Genomic DNA, 22,949 nt, shown 5'->3' on the forward strand with positions numbered 1-22,949 from the left:
AGGAGATAGGAATGTGAGAGAATGAAACAGGATTTTTATTTGTTTTCTTAAATGTTTTCATAAAGGTTTTTGTAACTGCCTTGGGCTGCACCTTTCCAGAAGTATTATTTCTCCCAGGTGACCTAAATGTAATGTGACCAGTTAAATAAATGGATTTTGTGGTTTTTTATAATAAAGCATATAGGGATATAGAATAAAAGTCAATGATACTTTTCTCTTCCACTGCTTTTTGCCTGAAAGGAGATAATTTTCCATTCTCACACAAAACAAATACTAATCTCCTTTGTAAGTATCCACTGCTTATTCTTTTTTTACTTTCTTACAGTTCTCATTTTTTACTAGACTATATTACTGACATAGGTGTGGTAGAAGCCTTCATTTATGGTATGGGAAAGGAGTCTTGTTAAACAACTTTTACACTTTTTTTTGACAGGCTCTACACAGTACTTTTTCCCTGAAGTCACTATGGGAAGTGGGACACATATGGCGAACTTTTTTCATAAGTATATAATATGTCAAATAATATTTTGGTGTATGCAGTGAGCCTTGGTTTAAGTAGCATGGCATACAATACCTCATTTTACTAATTAAATTAACATATATAGACATTAACATTTAAATGCTTCTTGCCTGCAAGTTAGGGCAGGTCGTACTTGTCAAAGTTTCTTCTCCATCTTGTTTCACTTTTAGAGTTTCGATCTGCTTTTCACCTGCAGTAAGGTCATAGTTGGGACATTCTGGGGGGTCTACTGTGGTTCTGGCTGGTTGGAAGAATTTGCCCTTTCGTTTGTCCCTCCACCACCAGTTGCACCGATAAAGGCAGCAGAGCAGTGCATGGCCTGGGTGGTGTTGCTGCTGTGCAGGTACTACAGCCTGGCTACTGGTGTTGGCTCATTGGAGAGGTTTCAACAGTACATTTTAATTCTTTTCAAGTAGGAGAAAAACTTTTAAATAACTCTTTATCCAGTGGAAACCTTTTGCCTCATGATGCTGAGTTCTGCCCTTGAAGAAGAGTGCTTTGACTCTGCATTTTGAGATCTTCTAGACAAAATTTCTCTCTGCAAAGACAAGCAGTACTTAGTGAACTGAGACCTTTTTGTTCCTTTCGTTACTCTTTTTGATTGACTGTTAAAACCATTTTTTCTCTTAATCACTAAAAGATGCAGAATTACATATTCATTTCTTAGGAAGTGTTAAACTGATCTTTCTGCCTTAAAACATGTAGAGAACCTTCTGTAAAAATTTATGTAAAGAAAAAAATCAACAGCCTAAAGCAACAGAATGATTTGAAGTATATAGAGTAGTGTGCATTAATGTTTTACTGGTGTTTGACACTGTTTTTTGGAGAGGTTTTTGTGGGGTGTTTTTTTTGTCGTTTTTGTTTGTTTTAATCTGGAGATTAAAAGCCTAACCTTGATGATACTCTCATTAAAAGAAGAAATTTTAGTCAGTCTTCTACTAATCTCAAGCATGCTGCCAGGTACTTGTCCTCCACTTGATAAAGGAAGATATATATTTGTTAACTATTTTTCTCTCATTTAATCATATAAACCTTTCTAATAGAATGGGATTTTGTCTTTGTAAAGAAATAACTGTCTTTTGTTGTACAGTATTTTTTTATGATACTGTAATAAACAAACCAGCATTTTAACTTGGGAGGCAACTTCCTGGTGCTAAAAACCAACAAAAGCAAGTCCAGCACATGAGTCATAGTGAGAAATTTCTCTTAAGGGATTTGCCCTAAATTTGATAGTAGCTCAAAATACTTAAAGGTTTTGAACTTGTATGTTTTATTCATTCCACAACTCAAACAGATAAATCTTTGCAGTCCCTCTGAAACATTTGCCCCTCCTCTTTTTTAAAAAAAAATTTAAGTGCATACTTTGCCCTCTTTAATAGCTTTAAAATGGAAGATGAAAGCTGTGGTAACAGGCTCTTCTGCTGGATTCCTGTGAAACATGGGAGTTTTCTCCATGAGAAGTCCCTTGCAATCAATACCTGACACCCAAATGGCACATTTGGATGGCTTGGAAAATGGCAGCCTGTAAGAATTTTAATAAAGGCTGAAGATGTTTCTCAGGAAGAGCAGCATCTCTAACATTGTTATCTACAGTACCATGATGAAGGTTTCAAAATCCCAGCAAAAGAGTGTCAGCTACCTCTGTCAGCTGCACATTTGCTTAGCTTTGGTCATAAGCAGAGGCTGAGAAGATCTTTATCTTGCCTGGCTTGTTATAGGTATCACCTATTTTGTGATGGTGGAATCTTCTGACAGCAGAATTATTTTAAAATGAGATTTTTCTGAACCTCATTTCTTTTCCTCTACCTCCCCAAAACTGCACTAATTAAAGCCCAAAAGTCATCCTTCCCCTCCCCTGAATAAGTTTGCATAATTCATTAACAATTGCAATTCTCTATTAAAAAACGTCAAAAGTAAATTTGGATCTGGGATTGTGATAAATCTACTTTATCTGGAGGACTGGTCTTAGGGCATTTTTATGTTTAATTAAATGGTTTTACTGTGTATTTTATTGGAAAAGTTGGCATAAGCAGTTGCACTTGTCCAAAATGGACTAAACTTTTTACTAGAAGTTATTTAGGTTGGTACTGTTGCACATGATATAGCTTGTGAATTTCACCACAGATTTTGTATTTAGTTCTACCTTGAGTTGTTAATTATGCCAAGCAACTTTGAGGTGCTTCTGGCCCACTACATTAAGCACTAAATAACTTAGTGGGAGGCCACATTGCTGTGTTTATATGAGAGTGAGATAAAGTAGCATTACTCAGTATGTTGAATTGATGCGACCACTGAATGCTAGATTGCTAATTTATATGAAGTCCTTCACATAAAGAAATGAATCACTGTATACCATTCATTGCTATTTTTTTTAACTGGCAAACTGATAAATACTTCATGACCACAGGTAAGCAGAAAACTCACTTTTTCCAGCCCACAAAACTTTGAGTTCAAAACTAGTCCTGTTCTACTTTAAATTTCAGTGAAATTTAAGAAGAATGAAGAGATCTGTCTAAAATAGTCAATTTACTGCTAAATGTGAAACAGTTATTTTGGAGTCAGTGTGTCTGTTTTTTGACTATAAATTCCCTTTTAATCCCTGGAAATGTTTTCTGAAGGAGTTTTCTTTAAAAATGGTACAACTCCACATGAAGTTTAACTTTATGAATCACCATCCTCCAGCTTGACAGAAAAGCTGATATTCAAAGACTGCAGTACTTGTGAATTAGGAGTCAAACATGAAGTGAAATCTTCTTACGTTTTTGGTGAGAAGTGGCACTTGATCCTTGAGGCAAAGAAATTCACTTCAACCTACATGACACATCACATCACATTACGAGCAAGTGCACTGGCAGGGCTATAAGATGAAATGCCGTTTTCTGTTAAGTTAAAAGTAGGACATGTTTTTTCCATTTCTGAGAGTTCTATCACTTCATATAGTTGCTTTTGGAAATGAAAAATGGCAATGGTCCTGTACAGAAGTGGTCTATGAATTACAGAAAAGCAGCTTATGCTGAGTAGTGTGGCACAAGAAGATGCCAAGCATTTCATGAGGAGAGAATGCAGCACAGTCACGTGGAGATTACAGAGCCCAAAAAATTTAGTTATGCTAAGTCTCTTATTCTTAAATAGAGAGGGGAATGAATAAAATATAATTACAGGGTTTTTTATTCTAGCAGGCTCCACAAATATAGTGACCTTATAGATGATCAATATACTTACAGAACCTGTACAGTAAGTACAGAGAGAAAGAGATCATATGGGGGGTTTTAGGTGTGTTAACTTCAGTATCCTGATCTAAATTACTGCTGCTAGGCTTTGAGGACGATGTACAACTCTGTGTATCATATACCTTACAGAATTACCTGGATTTCTGTTACTCTATAGCATTGTCCAAAGGATTGTCTGCTTTGGTTTATAGTAGGATGAACAAAGGGACTAATCCTAACACTTCTCACAGCTTGAGAATCAGGGAATAAACAAAGAGGAGTTTCTCATATTATATCATTCTGAATGCGGAACAGGAGCCCAGATGAACATGGGTGTCCTTCTGGCTTCACCAGTAGCTTGGTTTTTCCTTAAGGAAGCTCATAAAAATGTTTCAATCTGATGGGTTTTGTTTAATTTTCGTTCTGGTGATTAGTTGGAATAGTGTTCTACATATGGATAAAAGCAACTATAAGGCCACAGAGGTGATGGAGTGGTGAAGAGAATTTTATTCTTTGCACTATATTTTGATAAATTGTCTTATTTTAAGATTTTTGTTGTTTTAATAGTTTTGACACAATTTTATTTTCAAGAGTTTGAATCAGTGGAAAAAGAATAACAAAGACTTAAAAACAAGAAATATGCTGCAGGGAGGACTGTAACCCTAGCTCACAAAAGCTTTTGCTTATAATAATAAAGACTGGAGTTGTAATTAGCTTTTTTGGAGTGTTTTTCACTCCAGCTGCACTAGACAATACTCTGACTTGTAGTCAATACATACAGACATATCTACTTATTTTCCTTTGCATTGCAGCATGTGTACTTCCCTAATTGGCAGCTTGCCATTTATATGTGGAAAACAAGATTGTGTTAGCAAGAGGGAGAGACTGAGATATCAAATGTCTGCAGTGCACAAATATCTGAGTTAGATTACTGCAAGGAGAAGGGATTTAAGTTTGAATTTAGGTATTTGGATCATAATGCACTTAGATCTTCTGTAAGGCTAAACATGAGCTACAAATAACCAAAGTTAGAACTCAGACTGGCACTGCAAGATTTCACTTTAGAACCACCCGTTACTTTCATTTAATGTGGAATTTACATAGATATTCAGAAAGAGTGGATAGATTCAATAAAGCCGCTCAAGTTTTCTCTTAATACTGAAACTTGTCAAACTGCTGAGATACTGTTCTCCCCTTACGAAGGATGGGATTGTGAAGGCATTCTACTTTATTTTGGGGAAGTTAAACATCATAGGTAGCAACAAGTGAATACAGTGTTCTAGGAAATAAATCTTCCTTACTCCATACAAGAACTAAAAAATCAGCATTAATATCCCACACATTTTTGTATATTAGAGAACTGATGTAACAACAAGGGTTCTATCAGGTAGTGTATCACTGCCCTTCTAAATGGATGTATTGCTGATCTTATTGAGGATCACTTGGCACCGATTTCATACTGTCTAGCTAGGCCAGCAGTAAAGCATTAAAATCAATTTTATCTCCCTAGGAAAGTCTTGCTATGTCTTCAAACTTCTCTTGCTACATCTTAAGTAAAATTGATTGTGAGTAGAACCAAATTCTGGATCTTGTCTGAGAAGTCAAACTTTCCACTAGTACAAAATACTTATATAGAACCAACAAGTTTTAACTACCTACCTAAATTCTAGAAGGCAGGATTTTAGTTCTTTTTAAGCATGGATCTGACATGTGTTAAGTCATTCATGGCTTAAGGGCACAGAAATAAAATATCTCTTTAAAATTATTTCAGGAAGACTCAGTTTAGGACTTCAGTTTCCTCAAGTTCCTTTTGTCAGTGTCCCCTTTCCTATTCAGTGTATGACAAGTGCTTGTAGTAATTCAGGTGTTGCAGAAGGATTACAAACTGAAAAGTATTGTGTGTTTTGTGCCCGCCAACATGAGGAACTGAATGAATAGGTTTTGAGTACTCAAAAGCAATGCCTTTCTAGACAGAGTACTTGAATTAGACAAACAGACTTTGAAGACTTTCTGACACAGGCTGTCTGCTGTAGCTTGCATAAATCTGTGCTGAATGAATACTCAACCAGAATTACTTGAAAAGAATCAATAGAAGTACTGTCAAATGAAACAAACAATTCTCTTAGTTCTGTAAAACTAAGGTGTCATCAATGAAAATAGTCACTACTGTATTGATGATTTAGTTATTAGGGGTGACAGGAACAGTGGAACACAGTTAAAATCAGCAAAGTTTGCCATCTCTTTTCCAATCTTGCATTTTATGGTTCTCATCATGAGTTTAGGGAGTCCAGTAGCTTCCCTGATGTAATCAGCTAGACGTGACGCTGTTCAATGTATATAATCCACTGTCTTAACAGTCTGTATGATCTCCACAGATTTTAACAGAATTTCCAACTGATGCGGCTAGCCTTCAACCCATCTTTGCTGGGAATTTATCCAGTTTGTCTCACAGGAATTCATTCACTTTCATAAACTTGAGCACATCTTCTCTTCCTTTGACCTTTCTGTTTATTAAATATAGTAGCCCTGATCCTCTAGACAGGTTTTATTGACTGAAACACAGCAGGTCTACCAGGTAAAGAAATTCTCCAGGCAACACAGAGTGATCTTTTAAGCACCAACAGTAGTCTCTTAAATACTTTTGATTTAGGTGTTTTTGTGAAAGTCCTGATGTCATGTGCTCCACACATCTAACTTACTTCAACCTTTGAGCTAGCTGGTAAATATGGTGATACGAAATAAAACTTAACTTCAACAGAGTTTGGAAAAAGTTGGGTGGTGTAATTGCCTTTATCACTCTTCACAGAATTCTTTGTCTTTTCTCATCAGCAAATCTATGTCTTGTTACACAACTCTGACTCTGGCTTCACAGTTTGGAGGATAAACTAGTCACTTCATGATCCAGTTCTGGAGATGTAAAGCATGTTTGCCCTCCTTCATTCCACTAAAAAGGCGATTCCCTCCAAAATATCTATATTTACTTCTGCATCTTCTCACCCTCACAGGCAAAACCAGTTACTTCCCCAAGTGCTCTAATGAAGCAATGTCATTTTATTAGGTGGCTTAAAGGACCGCTAGAAAATATTTAAATACCTGCTTACACTTGAAGTTTATATAATTATCTTTTAGTCTGAAATCAGTTTTTATTAAGTTCTCATAATAAACCACTTCTGAGTATTTGTTCCTACTAGGAATCCTTTAAGAAATACAAAAAAATACCAGTTTGGGTCACTGTTACAGGACCATGGGTTAATTATCCTTATGAAGAAATAAATGTAAAAGAACTGTTTGAATAAGAAATGTTATTGAATTTTAATTAGAGAGTATTTAGAGAAATGAGATATTCTTCTAGCATCACTGAGATAGATTAGTGCTGGTCTGATTAAGAAAGCACAGTTTATTTTGGAAAGACTTTTTTGCATTTTGCGAATGTCAGTGAAAGGTAGAGAAACCAGCTCTGGAAGGCAAAAGTGCCCAACTTCCATTTGCCTCATACCAAACTTCTGCTTTTTTTTTTTTTTTTTAATCAATCTGGAAGTAATTTGAGTATGAAAATGACTATTCTCATGAAAAATCTGTTTTAATGCTGCTTTTAACTGTCATGTTTAGGAAATGTGTTTTTGATTTATCCAGATAGGTATTCTGGTAGGTAACAATAGGAATGGCACTATATGAGGGAGATATTGTCTCCTTGTTGTTCTTAGAGCAGGATAAAATGTGAGGCTTCTGAGGGTATGGGAAATGAGTTTTCAGTACATGAAATGTTTTGACTTTTAACTAAAAGATTGAGTTCTACAGTGCCACCATCTTTTAAAGATTAAATCCACATGGCACTATATGGAATACAATATCCATTGTTCATACTTCTTGAATGACTTGGAATCGTGTGTTACCATGATGAAACCAGATGGGATGCTCAAACACTAAACTCCATTCAGTGGTAGCCAGATGTCTTTCCTGGAGGATGGGGGAGAGGAATCCTCCAAATAGAAATTTCAGAAAAGATAGCAATTGTCAAATTTTGAGCAATTTATTCAAGTGATAAATATGTTGAATTGGTGATTCATTAATTGCTTATCTATTTTTAGGCAAGTTTGAGCTCTCATCTGTGCTCCTGTCGTCAGATATGGATGTGTCACCTGATGCAAAATGTTTATTTCCCCCTGGCCCCCCTTTTCCCCTTCAAATGAGGAAGTAAAAGTAAAATTAACTTGGCAAGTATGCTGGGAGATACAGGGTTGGCTTTTGTGCCTCAACCAACATCTTAAAAACAAAAAGTGGAAAAAGAGGGCAGCAGAGAACAAAGTCAGTCAAAAGCAAGCTGCAGAATGTAGTACTAAATTAAAAAAAAGTTTATTGAATGGTTAGTAGTTGCTCAGAAAGTTTGTATCTCTAGATTAGATTAACAAATGTTTCTATTATGAGCCAGTTATATCTGCAGCTAGATTTTCAGAAAATTCATGGGTATCTCCTTGTGTCTTAAAAAACAAACCAAAACAAAACCTCTTCAGTTGTGCTACCTTTGACCCTTAGAAAAATTCCACTACAGTGGGCTTGCAGCAGTGGGGAGAGACTGTAAATATGTTTAGACAGGTGGTACAGTCTGAGGCCTTCTTTAAGGAAATGGAATACAATACAGAAGGCCTTCATTTAGAGATGTTCTCATATAATGAAGTATGCCCTATATCTTTCAGTGCAGAATGCCTTTTCCAGTGAATCTCACCGCTTGCTATGCAATAAAGTACAAGTTTTTAAACAGAACAATTGAGAAGCAGTCTCCCCCACATTTCTCTTTAATGCTATCTTAACATCACTTATTTTACATTTGTGCAGTAAAAGAAATGACAGCCAAGTTAAGTTTCTAAATTAAAACTACTGGATGACAAATCTTTGGCAAAGAGGGATGCACAATTCTAGTCTTCGTTATGCTTGCCACCTCCTGTTGTAGAGAGCTAAGGAAAAAAGGAGCAGGAAGCTCATTAAGATCTTGTAGCCGAAGGCCACAAACCCCTCTCCCATAAAAGTCTCAAATTTTCTTGACTGTCTCCTCTTCCTTTGCAAAGTCCAAAACAGGCAGAGGATCCTGAGGGCATCCAGCGGGAAATCATTGCTGTCTGTTCTGTGTAAATCCCAAAGAAGGAAAGAAAAGGACAGGATACAAGCACTACATTGTGATTTACCCATCAGAGAGGCGTTGGAGGAGGGCAGAATAGAAACCTGGTTCTTAATGCAATAAAAAGTCTGGCATTCAGCCAGGTCCCCCTGGTCCATTTAATGGCCTTGATGTTCTCACAACCTGTGCATGCAAGGTATCATTCTCCTTTCTCCTGGAGTGTGTTGGAAACACAGTGGAGGCCTTACCCTACTGGAGCCTGCTGGGATTAATGCTGAATGTGATTCCCAGGCCTGGTTGCCACAAAGGTACGAGTGTGTTGCCATCTCCTCTGAGAAACAACACAGTTGGGCAGATCCATGAACTTGATACACATTCAGTATTAGTCCCTGTTCCCTTTGAACTATTTCTTCATAGTACAAATTTAAACCAGTATTTCAGCAAAAAACCATCCTAATTCCTCCCTGAAAAGGACAGGAACTTCATCAGTTTTTAAAGTAACTTAGGTTTCACTTCCTTCATTAGCATGACGACAGATTTTTTTTTTTTTTTTTAAGGAAAAGATCTTAAGTTACCCCAAATTTAATACTGAGTCTGAAAAAAGCCACAAAATGAGTGTGTTTTGTGGATTTGACCATAAAACAAAGCAGTAAAACTTGATAATTACAAACAAATACAACTAAAAATAAAGTTGCTAATGAGGTGAGGAAAGAGGAAGCTTGGATTTACAAACAAAATGTCAGATGAATCCCACACATTGAAGTACCAATGTCCTATAAGTTGACTTAGTGAAACTTCGTGAGACCCTGCTTGTTTTACTGTACTATTTCGTGTTTTGAGGAAACAACGACGGAAACTAATCAGATTGCAACCTGGTTATTTTTGAGGTTCCCACAATAATGAAAATGTAGATTTGAAGTTCTAATCTTTCTTGTGTCAATTTAATGAAAGTATTTCTGTATCTTTGTACTGCTTCAAAAAAGGGACTATTTTATGTGCTTTTATGCTTTTAAGTAAAATTTGTAAAACTATTGTCATACGTAGAGCAACGTTGTGTATTTACGTAACCAGTTCCAATTTTTACATCTTTACATTTTGCTGTTTGCAGAGGAATACAGCGATTCAGGGTAGAGTTGTTTAGAGAAGCAGATTGGATGGGGGTAGAAGAGATGGGTAAGAAGCTGCTAATCAGCAAATGGATTTCAAAAGAGGAATCTGTCTCTCATTTTAGAATTTTGTGAGCTGCTGCTCTGAAGCAAACCTGAGCTCTGGTCCTGACTAGGCAGAGAATCTGAAATGAAGGTTGATTTCTCTTCCTTGTCTCTGATATATTAGGAAAACATTTACTTGAAGAAAACTGGGGTTTTTAAGTGTTATGCAAGACTGAACTATTACGTAAGAATTACAGAAGGAGACACCTGGTTGTTTGGGGTTTTTTTTGTTATGGCTTTTTTCAACTGACATGAAAAAAAATTATAACGAAGCACAGTTTAAAGATGTTTTGCTTTGATTTCCTTTCTCGGGATAAAATGTGTAGTGAAAGCACTAGGAATGATTTTAAGTCATAGGATGAGGGAAATGTATTCACAGGATAAAGAAGGTTCAGTGGACAGCTTTCTGTATTTTAGGTGCACATGTTGCAGGTAGGGGAGACTGATAATTCATAAGAGTAAATGAATCAAAGCATGAGAATAGTATCCTATTTCTGCCATGCTATTTTTTTCAGCAGATTTAGTATGCTGACAATTATAACAAATCAGTTTTAGAACTTACAGAGAGTAAGACTGAGTCTCTTCTGAAAGCCATGATTTTGATGTTCCACAATAGCAGAAAATGAATTTATATTTTTGGTAATCTAGGTTTTCTTAAATTAGAATCTTGATTAATTTCAGTTTTATTCATTTTTATACTTGTAAATAACTGTGATGTTATTAATTTGCAAACATAGCACAAATTTCATCACAGTTTGTAATCCTGAAAAAAATTTAAAATAGCCATTTAAAGAAAAATAAATGAAACCCCTTTTCCAGGCAGAGGTTTCTGAAGTTCTGGGAGTAAAGGACCCAAATTTCTGCTTTCACTGATACACGGCAGACTCAAAAGTGATGATCTTGATGAGCTAGTAGGTGAAAACAGTGTGAAAATTCACTTCATCCTGCTTATTTCAAGTCCAGCTCTTCAGTGCTATGTGTTTCCTTCACAGAAACAATGTCTGTTTTCAGTCTGCAGAAGTAGTTGAATTCTCAGCTGTGCAAAAAATACAATTATGACAAGTACACTTGACCTTCAGTGAAATTAAGGAGAGTACCACCTGCACTAAATATGTCTTGTAAACAGTGTCAGGAGCAGAGGGATACAGCCTGGCTAGAAGTCAAATCCAGTTGCATGGCTTACTGCAATAATAACATTTCAGGTTTTTAAAGTTTTGACTTCCAGTTGTACCCTACTCTTAAGCAAGGAGTGTTGATGAGTTGTTAGCAGCTGCACTGTGAACAGGAGCACTCTTTGTGCTGAGATAAAGCTGTCTAGCTCCAGAAATAGTCTGTAATGCAATAAACAACTTTTTTTTTTATTATTCTCTTGCAGTCGCAGTGTTACAAATTAAATTGAAAAACATAAGAAAACTGTTTCAGGACACGCTTCCCAGAATATTTTGACCCCTTGACCTGCGCCTACTCCCAGAATAAACTACTATATTAAGATCCATATTTTGTTTTAAAGAAAAATCTCCCCCAAAATCAGACCCTTTAAAACTTATCTAGGTAATGAAGATGGCCTAGGCTAATTTTTATTCAACAATGTTATAGGAAAACACCAAAATATTCCTTTAGAAAGGCATGGTATCCTGTAAGCAGTATCTGCTGCTTAGCATATCTGAAAGGCTATCCAGTAAAATAAATGTTTTAGGCCAGATGCAAACACATCTGTCACAGCCATTCCTTAAATGTAAACCCTGCCATCTGAACTCTTTTTTATCTAAGTCTCACCTTGAAGTAATGCTGTGCATAGAAGATGTGTTATCCTGGGTTATTTTGGCTAGGCAGTTCTGACTGGTAGGGTTTTCCATAAAGCCCACCTGCTGCTATTCGCCTCTTTTAAACCAATCCTTTTCCTCCTTTCTTTTCCTTCAATGTAATGAACATTTGTCAGCATAGCTCAGTGAGGAAGGAATGTGGGCAAGTCAGTTATTTAAAAGTTTAAAATTTCTAGATCATAATTTCTAATTTTTAGGGGCACAGTTAGCTAGTATGGATCACAAAGTGCAGGAACCATGACTGGACAGTCTTGGATTTCCAGTAAGCTTTATGCCACTGTAGAGGGTGAATTTTGTACCTGGTATTATAGAATGAAAATCATCTTCAATACCAGATCAAACCCAAAGGAGCCGGAAGTCAGGCGGCATAGTGTGGATGGGGAAAATGGGTTCCTTGCCAACACTGGCAGGAAATGCCTACAGTCCACCTTCCAGAAACAACACAAAATCCTAAGTGCTCTTGAAGATGATGGTACCCAGCTTATACTTTCTCCTCAACAAAGTTAAATTTTAGACCTCAAAAATCTTAGCAACTATCTACTTAATATAAAGCATAGAAAAATAATTATGTATGTGTGTACTATCTTTTATATTACCTTTGTTACTGACAACTGTAGAATTTATAGGTATAATATACTTTATTTTTTGTAAATCAAAATTGAAATTGTACAGATCTTACGTAGTTTAGATCTTTTTATTATTAGTTTCTAAAACTGCTGTTTTTCTTTAATATCAGTCCCAATCTAATTAATAACTGTACAAGAAATCAGGGGTTTTTTTCTGAGGAAAATGAGCTATATTGCCTTGGTTATTTTGTAGCAATGGGTTTGGGTTTTTTTTTTTGTCTTCCATTTCCATAGCAAAGAGAATTAATTTAAGAGAGATCAATAGCGTTGCTGGCATACGTTGCATACTCCTGGTATAATTCACAGTGCTGGGGAGCATGAGATGAGTTTATACTTAATCTTGTATCTTGTGTAGAATTATGTAAATTAAATACCCTTACAAAGGAGCTTTTGTTTTTATTAATTGAATGCAGTAATACTAATAAGTGAAAATGTGTAAAACAAATCATTGTGTGTACTTAGGATGAAAAAATGTGCTAACCCTTGATATTGGGTGGGCGTAATGGATGTGTAAAGTGCTCTGTGCACTTTGCAGTGTGTGAAACCTGCAGAAACTTTCCAATAATGTTAAAGCACTTGCAAAAAAGTTGCACCTGGAGTAGGGAGGAGTGAAGAGGGCAAAGGTCAGCATTAGGCATTAAGACACTGACTAAACAGACTTTACACTCGGTGAAAAGTCCAGACAACCCCTGCAGTGTCATCTTACAACTCTGGTTTTCTTCTTTTCAGGACATAGTAATCCATAAATACACTCAAGTCACCAGCAGCTTAGCTCTTCCCCCTCTTCTCCCCCTTTCTAACTCTCCTTTCATTTATAATTCTTACATAAAGATCTGAATTTTTAACCCTTTCCAAGTCTTTTAATCAACCTTGTGAACTGCTTTTCTTCACTGTTGTCACTTGCTAGACTTCTCTTTTTAAATCCTTTGCAAATTTTTCTCTTAGAAAATTACTTTCAAATAAGCTAAAAAAATAACACTTGAAAACAGTAGTACAAACTCATTGTATGGAAAAGACATTCTGGGAAATTATCAATCTTTTACTTCTAAAAAAAGGCAGTTATTAAACTCTATAAACTACTTAAAAGCAGTCTTTGTTTCTGAAGCTTATTAACCAGACATTCTATGTAAAATATTTCATGGGACGTAGTATATTTTTTTTCCTATGACTGCTTCTGAGCTTATTTGTTTGGATAGATGAAACCAATTTCAGCTGGGATGCTGCAAGAAAAGAATCATCTTGCTTGCCATTGTTTTTTTTTTCAATCAAATGGAGAAAAACCTCATCAATTTCTCTAAACTGGAAAAATGTAGAGGTAAAACAAAGAGGTGTTTGTACTTTTATCATACAATTAAGTCTTTCAGTTTTGCATCTATTACACTTAGTAGACGAAAGCATGAGACCAAACTGATTTTAATCATTTTATCTGATCCCATTATCCACATCCCATGGCTTAAGAGACTGGATAGACTCCTAATATAGTCTGGAGTCTTGACAGTAAAATTAGGCTAGTGAAATACAGCCCATCAGTTGCATGTAACTGTGCACATTTTGCTCACTTCCTCTCCTTGTTCTGAGCACTGCACGAGGCTGTACTTCCATGCAGGATATTTTCCTCTCACCCACTTTTCACTATCCTACCCTATCTGCAAACCTGCTGAGATGTTCAGCAGCTCTATCAAATGGCCTTTTTCATTAATTTTTACATCTTGCGAGCAACACTGACACAAGATAGCTGAAAGTCTGAGTGTTTCTTTCATACTGTGCATGAATTTTGATTAGTAACAACATGAATAAGGAAATGCTTTGAATTTTTTTTTTGTTTTGCGCAGAGATCCCTCATATTTACTCAGGGAGGGAAAACCATGTTTCCAGTTCCATGTGTGACATGGTCATTACTCAGTCATAAAATGGTGACCTGAAAAGGTCTCCTGTCCAGTCTCTTGGCCAGTGCAGGCTCACTCATTTCTGCTCCTGCACAGTGATTTTTGGCATTGCTACTGAAGGGTTTCTGACTTGGTCTGTTCAGTGGTGGGAATCAAAGAACCATCAGGAGAAACAGAATGGTGAATGTGGGAGCACAATTTGGTGGGGGCAGAACTCAGCAGAGGTATTTACTTTTCAGGGCAACGTGCTCTGTAGAAATTGAAGACCTGTTTCAGCACAATGCTTTGAGCACATGCTGAACTTTGAGGGCGGAAGTGTTTTGCTAGGTGGCCTTCAGGCTTTGGAAGTAAGAATATGTTTGAAGCCATTCCAAGATCAGTTCCTTGGTGCAGAATACCAAAAGCAATGGGTGTCTGGGGCCCAGGTTTGCACTCTGGTCATGCAGTGCAGTACTTAACCTGCTCTCAGTCTCACTGGTACCCTGGGAACACCTGTTAAATACACCATTATGGGAGTCAGCATTTTAGTGGTAGGCCTTGCATGAGTGTTGAATCTAGAGCATCTTTACAGATGGAGAAATAGCTTCCATTTATCCTATATTCTGATATTTTGTTGCAGGTTAGTAAAAAATAAGAAATGAACGTTCAAGTACATAAAGAGCTTTAGAAAATTAAGCTAGAACTGAATGACATTGATCTCTTGAGAAAGAGGGTTTTTTATCTTGTCTTTTTGTATTTTTCTTGTTGCAGAAGTACCACACCAAAAACGATCTCACTTAACAAAAACAAAAGACCATTGTTTTGTCTAGTATTTTATGTTGTTTTCAAGCATCTGAGGTCTCTCCTGTGCCCTTTGCTGTGGTATCTCATTGCTGACCTCTTAATTATAATCACACATTCAAAACTTCTGCTAATATGACGTAGATGAGAAGCCAGGCAGTTAAATGATTTGCCCAAGGCTATGAGACATCTTGCTGGAGAGCTGAAATCAGACCTTTTACCATGTCTGCCTGGCCAGACCCAAGGTCTGTGCTTTGTTTTATGTTCTCAGGCATGTTTCTTCATGCAAATGTTATTTGGACCGCATGCTTGACATATAGCAAAGGCCATGCTGCCCACTGAATTTTCTCCTGGATTGTTTTTCACCTTAAGTTTAAAAAATGATTGGGATTTTAATGGAACCCTTCTTTTCTTCAGATTATCTTAATGAAACCATTTTCATAGCTATTTTTCAGAAATTATATTCTACAGGTTTTGTTTATTGATTTAAGCTTATAGCAATAATATGAAACCACCAACCATTCAAGCCTAATGTTAAACTAAGCGGCGAGGAGTGAATTTATACAAAATAGTTCGGCCACGTCTGTTGCTAATTTTTTTAACCCACCAAACTTGCTCTATATTGCTCTCACTTAGTCTTTTTCCCCACACCCTTTTCTTCTGAAGGATTCATTTTACCCACTTACCTTATCCATGGGCTACGTAAACACATAGGTAGGACTTCACGCATCCTTTGCATACTCTACTTGTAAAGTCTCGGATATTGTTATATTGTTTCACACACATCTCACTAAATCCAAGTAAAATAGTAGGTAAAGCTGCAATGATGTCATCTGCGTGATGTGTATTTCTGTAGGTAATGTTTGTGTTATATATACAGTTTTTACTGTCAGTACCTTGCATGTAGATCACACAGACACAACTGAGGCTGATCGCAACCAATGCAGTGTGGGTAAAACCTATGTAGGCGAGTTTGAAACGTTTGAAGATTACAGGTGTTTTAAGGGTCAGTATTTTGGACAGTGGAAAAATATATTTTTCTGACTCTTCTAAAATGTGTTTTTCAAAAATTTCTTTTAGTACCATATCCTTCAAATCTTCTGCCTTCATTAGAAAAGGTAAAGCAGTTCATGCTTTAATTCAGCCTCCTCTTTCAGTCTTTTTGGTCATTCTTTGCTTGTTTTGGGAGGTTTGTTTCCAGCTTTATGGGTTTTTGTTTTGGTGGTTTTTCTTTTCTTTTTTTTTTTTTTTAAATATTTGGCCGTTAAATGATGTCAAGTACCTGCTTGTCTGGTGTCTGATAGACATACATCTTCCTTGTTACACACATTTCTAAAAGAGGAACTCGCGATGAGTTTCGTCTGAATGCTACTAGATTTGCTGCTGTACAAATAATATAAATTAAATATTCTTAATTATTTTAGCTCATACTAGAAAAGATCCAGGACAAAGGAGAGATTGATGCAGTGTGCCTTACAATGGTCCTACTGATTTCTCTACTGGCCTTTCCTCTGCACATGGTCAATTAGAATTGAAAATCCTGTGCTGATTTCATTCGCTGGAATTTTTAAGCAGGTCAGGAAGAAAGATGTTATTGAAAGGAAAAGTCTCATCTAAATAAGAAAAGAACACGTGGCCATCTGGTCTAACTGTACCATGCTGAAAGTAATTTTTACTCTGCTCTAGTTGGAGCTTTGCAACAGTTTGCTAAAATATCAACCAGAAATCTGTTTACATTAAAACACTCAGTGCTTTTTATCTGTAAAAATGCAATGTGCAGTTCTCTTCCTATCTGTAATGCATGAGCTCATTTGACCCCGTTACCTTATTGAGACTGTCTACATTTCTGGTTGGTTCTCAAGTTACTTCAGCTCTGTAGATGTGTAAGTGAAACTACCCATCTTTTGTAAGTTTTGGATGTAATTCTGAGCGATTTATTTGTGGGACTAAAAGTCACTTCTGCTTGAACTGGGAAAGGCTCAAACAAGTCGATGCAACAGGAAGCATGGGGGAAGAGGGGAGAGGAGGGTCTAAAAAAGGAAATTAGAACTTGAAGTTTATGTGAGCATCACCGTGGAATTTGCACAAGCAACTGTAGGCCACAGGCTAAGAGGCAAGCTGTAATAGATATCAAATTTTTAAGGAATGGAGTCCTAAATATGCATGAGTTTCCATGATTGCATTTTTTCAGCATTAGCTATTAAAAAGTTTAAAGAAGTCAGCAAAAGAACAGAGGTCAGCAATTTCCACATGAGGTAAATAAATCCTTCTTGTAAAAAACTAAAACACATCGCTCCAAATCTCAGGTGCCTGGACAACAACAGCAGGAGGATAATGCCATTTTTAAAGCAACACTGGTCAGGTATCTCCTCCCTACTCTAGTTAGAGCTGTTGTACCCAGCACTCACAAAACCCTCAAGAGATCTTGCTGGGAGAAGGGGAGAGTGGTGAACGAAACATGGAGACAAGGACCCTGTATTCCTATTCTCTGGCTTAATGCTTATCTCTTATGTGATTAGACATTACTTTTGCACTGACAAACATTGCATAAATTACCAGTTGAAATACCCTTCTAAGACAAGGTAGCGTGTAAATCACTTCTGAAGCTGAGGAATTGATTTGCATAGGATTTCAGCCTTTAGGAAAGGATAAAAATATGATTGCCTTGTCATTACCTTAAGAAAATGAAAGTGAGCACTTCATAATTTAGCTGCAGGCATTATTTCAAAACACTTTTTTTGAAACAAGTGACAAATTTTGTTTTAAAACAGAATATGCCAGGAAAAGTAGGAAGGAAATTATCACCTTAATACTATTGAACATGTGTACATACATGTAATTTACAAATATATAATTCTCATGTATGACTATTATGTAGAGTTTGCTTGTATATTTCATAGAAGGTGTATAAAGTGTTCCTTCAGAAAAGCATTAAATCCCTTATTTACAAAAAAATAAAATACAGGAATACAAATTTGACCACAGTTCTGGATTCATTCACCTAATTTTTCTGAAATCTCTATTCAGGATTTTTACTTTGCTGTGGATATTGCTGCCACTACATGCAACCTTTTGTTTGCATGTTTCCGCTGCTATTTGGAAAGGAAGTTCTTTTTAAGATTAAATTTATGGGATACTTTATGCTGGGTTTCTTTTCACATAGTGTTTATAAGCAATATTAGAGAAAAAAGCTAAAAAAATTTCTTGTCTTTCCATTAAGATACCTGTTAGAATGACTAAAATGTAGTTTGAGCCTTTTCAGGGAATAAATTAAAAGAACTGTATGTATATGTATGTGGTTGTGTGTTTAAAAATTAAATTTTTTTAGGTCCTTTTCATATAAAGTTCATATTGAAAAGCAAATATTAGTCATCATGTTTATCACACCATAATTTGTACTGCAAGGCAATTAAATTCCAAAGAATTTAGAAAATAGGTCCGCACAGCATACATTTAAAAATTAAATAGAATACATGCTTTGAATCTGCCTTTCCCCTGCATGTCTCTGCTAACCCCACCCATAGCCACACCAAGCGGAGAGCAACTATTTTGAGGAGTACTGCATTCCCAAGCCCAACTTTGTGGCACGATGACACTGGGCCACTTGGCATTTCTTTGGGCTGTGGCAGCAGGAAGGCCAGGGCTTGCAGGGCCAGCTCAGTCCCCTGCCATGCTTCCCTTCTTTGATTTGAAGACACCCTACTTACAAAGCATTTCGCTACTGCCTCGTTTAAAACTATCATAAAACTGTCTACTAGCTCTTGTTAATCTCTCTAAACCCAAGTGTTTTTGAATATTTCAGTTTGCTGGGCATTCAGGTGTGGGTATCTGCATAGTAGCTATTTGCCTTTATGTAATACATCATCTGCGCATACAAAATCTTTACATAGTGTTTGAGAGCTACACAGCAATTATGTAAGTGATGCATGAACTTAACACAAAATACTGCATTGACTGTAAACCTAGAGTAGAAATCACAGTAAAATGGGAAATGCTGCATGTCCCTAGTTACACTGTGTTGGAAAGCGTGTGTGCGTGTGCATATGTTTTGTACAATAATGTGTATATATGTTTACAAAGTTTCTTATTTTGTATTTTTTTTTTTTTTTTGCAAATCATAACAAAGTTGAAACCGAGCCTGGCCGACATAAGGAGGAAAGGCTTGTGTTTGTCTTTAATCTTTTCTGCAGCACGGTTCAGACTTCTGTCTGATCTGCACATAGCAGAGCAAGGGGCTTGCCGTGCATTGCGTGCAGGCTCCTTGATTGTGGAAGGGAAAAAAAAAAAATCTGGCTGGAATCCAGACAGGCGAGCGCAGTGCTCTGTTGATCATTGTGTCTAGCCTTCAGGTGTCTCAGCTCACAGTGGGCGGCGGTTGGGGGAGGGGGAGATAACAGGAGGGCAGACAAAGAATAAAACGGTGTATTTACCAAAAAAAAAAAAATATATATATATATAGGAGATTCGCATCAAATCTTTTTTTAAAAAATGCTTCTTTTAACGTTCCTTTTTCTGCAGTGGGAGCAAGCAAACATCTGTCCAGGAAGATTTATTTAAGCCATAATTAGTAGCGTCTGGAGTCTTTCAACAATTTCTCCTTATTGTACTTAATATTTTTTTTTAAGAAGTCTGCTCATCTTTCACTTAGAAACTGTTTTCACTTCATGCATTATTAGAGATCCAGCCCAGCCAGGACAGAGTCAGATTTCTATTGTCTTTGCTTTTTCCCTTCTGATCGTAGTTTTCAGAATCTAACTTTTGGTAGGGAAGGGGTGGTGAGAAGGATCGTGCAGGCAGGGGGGAAAGATCTTACTAAAGGTCTTACAAGCATGTGAGGGGAAAAAAAAGAGCAAAAATACAAATCAGTGCTGTTTATTATACGGTTATTCATTTGGGTTCAATTTCTTTTCCGAGGAAGAAGAAGAAAAAAAGCGCTGCTTTGTCTGTTGCTTCTGTTTGAGAACTCTCATAAATCTTGCCCAGAAAGCAACTTGGGCTTAAGGAGATCTGGCCAGTAAAGCTCTGGGAAACAATTTCAATGTCTCTTGCTGTGGATATTCTCTTCTTTCTGCCCCCTTCGTCCCCACTGCCCCCTCCACCCCGACCTTCTGACGTTATACCGTGAAGAGCCCCACACCCTTTCCCACCCCACCAGGAATCTCAGTGAATGCAAGCCACAATCTAGAGGTAAAGTCGCTTATCAAAAAGCCTCTTCTCCTGCTCAGAGAGTCCAGATATTATACTAGTTGTGTGTTTTCAGTCCAGCCATAACCCTTTCCTAACACTCCCCCCTTGCCTTGCCTCTCCCCCTCCCCCCCCGTGGAAGGGGTGGGATGGGAACCTTGCTCGACTTCATTGTTCCAAATGTAAGAGCTATTTGCCCCAAAGTGTCTTCGCTGTCTTTCATAGCTAATTATAATAACTGTCAGATGTCTGGAAAGTCTGGGCTGCCCTTGCTGGCGGAGTTAAAGTTTGCCTTTATGTTTTCCCCTTGGGGACAGATCAGGCCTGATTAGACACAGAGTACAAATAAAAGTGAACAACATACGTGTGTAGGGCTTTTTGTCTTTGTTTTTCTTTATGAACAAAGCAGCACGCTGGCTATGTCAGGAAGCAGTGTGTCATGCAGCATGCATGCAGGCACTGCCCTGGAGGATAACTCGCTCTTTTTTTTTTTTTTTTTTTCTTCTTCTTTCTTTTATTAAAGCATGCAAGAAATATTTCTGAATCTGAAAACCACTTTAGATACTTTTTCATCTTATAAGAAAAGTAATCATTGCTTTAGTGCACGTAGCATTTTGACATTTTTAAGAGATTTGCTTTTCTGGGTGAAAATAAAAATAAATAGAGCTCTTACTCACAGTTTTGTTGTGCTGTGCAGGTCGCTGTCTCCTTCTGCAGAGACAAGAGGGTTGGAGAATGTCAAGGGTGCAGAATCCCAGTTTAATTCAGGAGAAATGTACAAATGTGCTTCCTGAAGTCGCCTGGAAGTCAGCCACTTGTGCTCAGACATCCCATTGCTGCTCTGCATGCTATACTATCTGCAGTTCTGAATTGAACTAAATACTGCCCATGTGAAAGACAGGGGAAACACAGTCATGTGGGACACACAAATCCACTCTATTGGCTCTGAAGGCACAACTTCAGCATTCTTGCATTTCCACCATTGGTTAACAGTTCAAGCTGAAAGAGTCTAGGTCCTCCTAGTGAGTCTGTTTTCCCTTTATGTTGGAAGAATGACTGTAGGATTTTACAGTGACAGGATTAGTTAAGAAAGGGACTGAAGTCATCCCTTTGACTGAAGCTGGTGGGTGGGGATTGGAAGCTGTGCTTTTCTCAAGTCGACGCTTTTCCTTTTTCTGCCTGCATTCTCAGTGTCAGGAAATGCTTGCAGTTAACTTGGGCAGCAGAGAGAAACTGAAGTGACTTTTTCAGGTTCGAGGTTAGGGACCTGACTTTTAGAGTAACTCAGTGTTACAGACAGTACAATGATTTTCATGGGAGTAACTAATCTGGTTTACTAAACTGTAGTTATTTTCCTCTTTTCAATTTTTTTTTTTTTTTTTGTTAAGCTCAGGGGCGACTATATCAGGATCGTTTATCCCAAACTTTTGCATTATAAGCCAGATAAATGAATCCAGTAGTTTGAAAGCCTAGACTTAATAATTCAACAACAGAAGAAAGATTCTACAGAACTATTGGATCTCTGGGGAATATTATAATATGGTCTTTGTAATATTTTGAAAGAAGCAACAAATTCCAGGAAAGTCTTTATTGCTGATATTTGAGAATAATGAAGCTATAAAGATTAAGTAGGAGGGGAGAAGATTGACTATTCCCTATTTTGGTATTCTGTCATTTGTCTGATTTAGTTATGCCAGCGTGAGCAGTAATTTGAAACGGTACTCAGTCATGTGTGACATACTTCTCCAATTAACCCTTATTAAAAAGACCTTTCCCAAATCCCACATGCATGTTTTCCTAGAACTACAGAAAACAGAGGTATGACAGATTTGCAGGGTTTGTGTCCACCTTCCTCTCTGGGCAGATTTATTTCCTCTTATGCATTTCCAGGGCTATGTCCAGTGCAGTTGTAAACACACCCAGCGTGTGACTCCTGTTGGTGGACTGTTGAACTTGGGGCCTAATTTAGCAGTTGAAGTGCTTAAATATGCTTGGAAATTTCCCAGAATAATTAATCTGGAATAGTAAATTCATTATATGTCTGCGGTGTGCGCAAGGCCAAGCCCAGACTGCTCTGCTGGCAGTTGTACTGTGTTCAAGATCCTATTTAGCAGCTTATGCCTGGCCCTGGCTGTCAGGGCATCTTTTTGTTTCTACCCATCAAGCTTGTTCAGTCCACCTTAAACCAGTGCTTCTCCCTCCTCAGAGTTCACCCTCTTAAGCTATTTATAGACTTTTATCATCACCTCACTGACCACCCTTGTCATCACTTAGCTGAACACCATATTCCAGGTGTAGCTGTGTAAGATATGGGAATATTCCTCCATATCCTGTGACCTGGTATGGCTGCAGCAAACCAATATGTGTTTGCTTGATATGTGAGCAGGGAAAATTCATCTCTTAAGAATAAACTGGCACACCTGACAAACAGGATTTCAAGGAAGATGAAGACAGTAAATATTCCGCTCTGAGTTAAGAAGGCCTTGTAAAGACCTTCTTTGCTTCTAAGTGCTAAGAAGATGCAGAGTGAGGTTTTTTAGCAGGCTCACTTAAAAATACTGTTTAGTAACAATATATAAAAGGTGTGGTTTGGTAGC

At 37.2% G+C, this 22,949-nt stretch overlaps 1 long non-coding RNA gene across 7 annotated transcripts in view; it reads right to left on the reverse strand.

The window, feature by feature from the left end:
* Positions 1 to 21,446, reverse strand: part of LOC121665565 — a 63,042-nt gene extending 41,596 nt beyond the window's left edge. For 2 of the 7 annotated variants that reach the window (XR_006016398.1, XR_006016397.1), the window contains exon 1: positions 21,030 to 21,440. This is a non-coding gene — a long non-coding RNA (uncharacterized LOC121665565). Of the gene's footprint in view, positions 1 to 21,029 lie in introns of all 7 variants that reach the window. The other 5 variants (XR_006016396.1, XR_006016392.1, XR_006016395.1 and 2 more) reach the window with 4 other exon arrangements.
* Between the last annotated feature and the right edge of the window lie 1,503 nt (positions 21,447 to 22,949).

The sequence above is a fragment of the Corvus kubaryi genome, unplaced genomic scaffold (assembly GCF_017639235.1).
Source record: "Corvus kubaryi isolate FWS band 111438036 unplaced genomic scaffold, C.kubaryi_AGA036_p1.0 37334, whole genome shotgun sequence".
Classification (NCBI taxonomy): domain Eukaryota; kingdom Metazoa; phylum Chordata; class Aves; order Passeriformes; family Corvidae; genus Corvus; species Corvus kubaryi.